Consider the following 6,234-nt stretch of genomic DNA (forward strand, 5'->3'; position numbering starts at 1 on the left):
GGCAAAATGGCTCATTTGGTAACTCCTTTTTTCTTCACTTTTTAGGCAGTCATCCAGGCGAACTAAAAAATCAGTCAAAATCGCTGAAAATACGTTTTTGGAGGCAAAAAGACATATACATTTAGGTAAAGTAGTACACTATTAATTTTATTTAACATTAATCTTTATAGATAGTTGGCGATATAATTATTGCTGATGTAAAGAACAAGCAGATTGTGTGGGTAGCCCGTGGTATAAACCACGAAGGAATCCTCGTCCAGGATCTACTGGTGTCCCGGCCAATATGGCGGCGTGGGGCTGTTAGTTTTGAGCAGTGCAAACCTAATTTAAGCTTAATAGTTAACCTACAAAAATTTCAAGAAAGTACTCTGTAATATAAAGAAGTCAATATAATCAGAAGGTCAGGACAGACATAAAGGTATTACATATTTACAGGGTCACCCGACGACGATTTCCTCCTAATAGACCTTGTCACGGTTTTCGACATCTTGACGAGTAGGCAAACGCGTGAGAAATTACAATGTTTGTATGAGAATCTAATGTGGAATAATTTCCGTAGAACGGCTGTTCTGAAAAAAAAAAAAAAAAAGATTTGTAAACTAAAGCTTCACTCCTAAGAATTCTCCTGAAAAAATTTGAGGGCGTTACATGCACTAGAAGACCTAGAACCACTTTTTAAAATTTTCTATACATTTGTCTGTAAGAAAGTCCCGGGAAAATTACAGACAAATGTATGGAAAATCTAAAGCAAGCCTCGGAAGAAATTTAAGGACAGGTACGCCCTCAAAATTTTTTAGGACAATCCTTTGCTTTGTAGCTTTAGATTACAATTGATTTTTTTTTTTCAGAACAGCCGTTTTACGGAAATTATTCGACATTAGATTCTCATACAAGTGACTGTAATTTCTCACGCGTTTGCCTACTCGTCAAGATGGCGTCGAAAACCGTGACAAGGTCTATTGCATTGAAATTATGAAGTAATTCTCATTATGGAGTAGAGATGGCTAGGATGTAAAAGTAGGCGGTGATTTCAGGCTTTCACTTTCGCACCTTCCTATAGTTCCCCAAAAAGTAGGCGGCTCAAAACTCGAATTACAAGGGCTTCAGTTTTATTTTCCTGAAAGTATGAGACCGTAAGTTAATTAAGTTCATTTCTTTATCACCTAGAGATATGTCAAGAGATCAGAGGCACAATTTAAAAGATTTGACCAACAAAAAACAAGAAAGGTAAATACAATATTAAAATAATTTTATTCTATTTATATAGATTAAGCAGTCTAGAAACACAGTGTAGAATATACCAGAATTCATGGTCAAAACAAACTACACTCTGTAAAATTCAAACTGCATGATAAATGGTATGAGACGTAATACTGCCCCTCTCCAAAATTCAAAGGAATACTCCAGTTTTAAACCTGTGAGAGCAACAATTAGGATACAAGGGCATTATGTTTGATGCCCTATGAAATATTCTAACTTTTACATAAAAACTTTGATTAAACAATATATACTTAGGTCAACTGGGATTCCAACCCAGCAAAGAAAATATGGGATACAGATTCTCCCTGAACTATTACATCCAAAGTCTGATATTTATATAAGGAAATATACACCAGCTCAACTGTTATTCATACTCAGCAAAGAAATGGGAGGCAGTAGCTTTCTGAACAATTGAATACAAACTTTAATATATTAGTTTTATGAGCATTATCCCAATAAGCAAATAGACTAAAATGAGACATGGGTGTTAGAGGATAAAAAGTAGAAATTGTATTGTGACAAATTCTCTTCTTAGCCTGCATTCACTTACTAAAATGAAAATTATTCCCTTTTTCACTTACTGACAAGAGTAGTACAAATTTTTATTTACATGCGTTTTAATTGTTTTTGTTATCAACCCTTCCACCCAGTTGTTTCCTTTTCAAAGTGTCTCAACCAAATAAAGCATTTAGAGGGCACCGAGGCCCATGGGCAGAATTTTTAAGATACATGGATTTTCTCCCGGGGAGTGCTCCCCCTTATATAAGCCAGCTAGGTAGGTGCCACCCCAAAGGGTATGGTTTTTGCACCTTTTTGTTCTAAAAACGGCCAGGACTTGGAGAACCGGGGGGCACACCCCTAGGTAATCACTGATTTCAAAAACCTATCACAATAAAATTTTGACTGCCAGATAAAGAGTATTTCATCAAATCATGTCTGACTTCATCATTTTGTTAAGCTTTAACTAATTTTTTTTTTCTTCTTCACTCATGCAGGTAACAATCTAATAACAATCTAACAGAAGTACAGTCATTAATAATTGTTCAGTGCTGACCCAACTAAACCAGGATATTCTTAAAATGGTAAGAGCTCGAAGCGTGTAACAACCCCAACCTCAATCTTTATTTAGTGACTTAATAAATTATGGCTCCTAAGGATCTTCCTTGAAGTATTAGAATACATGAAAATTCTGTTATTTATAAAACGCAATTTACATCTATAAGGTCAAGTAAGATTCCAACTCAGCGAAAATGGGAGACAGATGCTCCCTAAACTACGACATTATAGATAATATTTATATAAAGTTAATAAACCCTGCCCATTGGCAGTGGTTTTCCATAAAGATTCTATACCAGATACCACTCTAAGAACACTCAGAAAGTAACGCTACTCCCTGGACTGATACCTTAGTCTATAATAAATGGGACTTACCGTTTTTAACTAACTATTTTAAAAACAATAGATAACCTGGGATTTCCAACCCATCAAGCAAGGGACACAGGAGCTCCCTGGACTGATACTTCAGTCAATAATAGATAAAACTAACTATTAAAACTAGATAAACTGGGATCCAACCCAGCAAGCAAGGGAAACACGAGCTCCCTGGACTGATACTCAAGTCAATAATAGATAAAACTTACTATTAAAACTAGATCAACTGGGATTCCAACCCAGCAAGCAAGGGAGACAGGAGCTCCCTGGACTGATACTTCAGTCAATAATAGATGAAACTTACTATTAAAACTAGATAAACTGGGATTCCAACCCAGCAAGCAAGGGAGACAGGAGCTCCCTGTGTAATGTTCTTTATCTAATAGCACGATGCATCTGGATAAAACAGCTTAGTAAACAGGATCCAAGTTTTTATTTTTAACATGGCTGACCCCGGCGGTCCATGCGCACGCTTACACTCATACAAAATACCGCTGATCATTACAACTTTCCCCTAACAAAAACGAAAAGAAAACAAATAAACAAAAAGGATAAGTACACCTTGATACCGAGATTGGTAATACGGTCTAATGTCAGAAGGACAACAATTTCATGTAAAGTTCATAATGTTTCCTCTAATTTCAACTTGTGAGAAATTTGCAAACTGTGACTAACAGAACCTTCGAAACAATGTTTATCAACCTTCCATATCAATGATGAGTTCAGTGTCACATAACATAATCCTTGAAACGCAAAGGCCTTCTCACAGTTCTTCCACTTGCTGTCTTGAGAGGCTCTGAGATTTCCTCCTCGGATGAATACATTTCCCCTTGCTCTTGGGATGTCGAAATGGGCTCTTCAACAGATGGGATTGCTTGATTGGCTGCTTCCTCTGAGGTTGAATGCTCATTTGCTCTCACGGTTGGAGACTTATGATGAGGTGAGATGTCTGTTGCTGATAGACCACTTTCTGGTGATTTTATTAACGCTTTTCTATTTCTGCGGTATTCTCTACCTTCATCAGTTCGAATCCTATAGGATCTTGGTGTTTCTGCGTGTTCTGTTACAACGCCTGGTTTCCAATGGCTCCCCATTTGTACTCTGATCCGGTCACCTTTCTCTAATGTCGGAAGATGTTTGGCATGCTGATCAAAGTAGTGCTTTTGTTTTCCTGTTTGAGCCTCAGTTTCTCCATAACTTTGTGTGGATCAAGGACTTTAGGCTGCAACTGTGCGTTGGTAGTGGGAATGATTGATCTTAATCGCCGGCTCATAAGCAGTTGCGCTGGTGAACCAATATCATCTATTGGTGTGTTCCTGTACTCAAGTAGTCCCAAATAAGGATCCCTGCGATCTTGTTTTTGCTTTGGTTAGTAGATTTTTCACTGTTTGTACTTCTTTCTCAAATAGAGCATTTGCTTGGGGGTACAGTGGACTGACAGTAGTGTGTTTGAATTCCCACTGTTTAGCAAACAGTGAAAAGTCCTTTGAGGAGTACTGGGGACCATTGTCACTGATTACTTCGGATGGTATTCCATGTCTGGCAAATATAGATTTAGTGTAGGTGATGACTGTGGTGCTTTTGGTGTCTGGTAGTTTGGCTATTTCAAAATATCTGGAGTGATAGTCAACAACTATCAGGTATTCAGATTTTTCCCAGGTGAACAAGTCTGTGGCGACCATTTCCCAGAGCTTGCGAGGTAAGCAAGAAGGGATCATTGGCTCTTTCGTGTTTTGCCGCTGATGCTCTAAGCAGGTGGTGCACCTCGATATCATGTCGCTGATTTGAGAATTCATTCCTGGCCAGTATAGGACATCTCTTGCTCGTCGTTTGGACTTTTCGATCCCCATGTGGCCTTGATGTATCCTTTGTAGCATTTCTTTTCTCATAGATGACGGGACTAGTATTCTGTCATTTTTGAGAATAACACCCTCGACTTCAGAGAGCTAATCTCTTACATTCCAGTAGACTTGAATACTTGCTGGTGTGCAAGATTTTGTTTCTGGCCATCCTGACTTGATCGCATCCTTCAGTTCTTTCAATGATTGGTCATTAGCTGTGGCTTCTTTAATTTCTTCTAGTTTGGGCTTCGAGACTGGTAGGTTAGAAGTTAGCAAATGGACATGTAGTGCAATTTCTTCTTCCATGCTGCCATATGCTGTTTCAGGCAGTGGTGCTCTAGAGAGCATATCCGGAAGCACTAACTCCTTTCCTGGCTTGTATTCCAAAGTGTAGTCATACTTCTGCATTCTAAGCAGGATTCTTTGTAGTCTTGGTGGTGCTGATGCTAGTGCCTTTTTAACAATGGCCTCAAGTGGCTTGTGATCTGACTCAATGGTAACTTTCTTTCCATAGATGTATTGGTGGAAACGTTCTAAGCTGAACTGAACAGCTAAGAGTTCCTTCTCAATTTGAGCGTATCTTGATTCTGCGTCAGTGAGGGATCTTGAAGCATAGGCAACAGGACGCTCTTCTTGTAGCAGCACCCCTCCTAGGCCGGTTGGGGAGGCATCACAGCTGATCGTAACAGGCTTTTGTACATCAAAGAATTTCAGGACTGGTCCTCCATATTTAGTTAGGATGCTTTTAATTTCATGAAGTGCTTTTTCTTGTTCACGTGCCCACTGAAACTCAATGTCCTTTCGTAGTAGAACTCTGATAGGTTCAGTGACAGATGCCAGATTTGGGATGAACTTGCCCGAGTAATTGACTGTTCCAAGGAGTCTTTCTACTCCTTTCTTGTCAGTTGGTGCAGGCATGTCATTGATGGCACGCACCTTTTCGTCATCAGGCTTGATTCCTTCTTGTGTGAGTTTGTGACCAATATAGGTGACTTCTTTGACTTTAAAGACGCACTTTTCTTTGTTCAGTGTTAGGTTGATCTTCTCACATCGTTCCAGGACAGCGTGTACACGATGGTCGTGTTTAACTTCTGTTTCTGCATGCACTATTATGTCATCGATGTCGGTTTCAACTCCTTCCAAGTCGCCAAAATGTTGACTCATCCGCTTTTGGAAAGCTTCCTGAGCAGATGTGATTCCGAATGGAGTGACCTGATAGCAGTACCGCCCGAAAGGTGTGTTGAAGGTGGTTAGAAGTTGACTTTCTTCATCAAGAGGTATCTGCCAGTATCCTCGGTTTGCATCAAGCTTAGTGAACCATTTCGCATTTGCCATGCGTGTAGTGATGTCTTCGATGGTGGGAAGCTGAAAGTGTTCCCGCTTTATTGCTTTATTGAGGTGCCTTGGATCTAAACAAATCCGCAGACTACCATTAGGCTTTTCAACAATGGCCATAGAATTGACCCAATCTGTGGGTTCTTCTACCTTGCGAATAACTCCTCTCCTTTCCATGTCATCCAGTTCTTCTTTCACTCTGTCGCGAAGAGCTGCTGGGACCGTTCTAGGTGGGTTTACGACAGGTGTCACAGTAGGGTCTACTTCAATGTGGTAAGGTTTCTCCAAGCGTCCCAACCCAGTGAATACCTGCGTGTATTTCTGCAGTACTTCTTCTTTCAGTTCTTCAGACAACTTCGTAACCTCT

At 39.7% G+C, this 6,234-nt stretch overlaps 1 long non-coding RNA gene across 1 annotated transcript; it reads left to right on the forward strand.

Moving 5' to 3' along the window:
* Positions 1-377: 377 nt before the first annotated feature.
* On the forward strand, positions 378-2,534 carry LOC140939518 (uncharacterized). The gene is made up of 3 exons (XR_012165863.1): positions 378-418; positions 1,168-1,227; positions 2,256-2,534. It is a non-coding gene; the product is annotated as an uncharacterized lncRNA (long non-coding RNA).
* The last annotated feature ends 3,700 nt before the right edge of the window (positions 2,535-6,234 follow it).

Source organism: Porites lutea, chromosome 1 (assembly GCF_958299795.1).
Source record: "Porites lutea chromosome 1, jaPorLute2.1, whole genome shotgun sequence".
NCBI lineage: Eukaryota > Metazoa > Cnidaria > Anthozoa > Scleractinia > Poritidae > Porites > Porites lutea.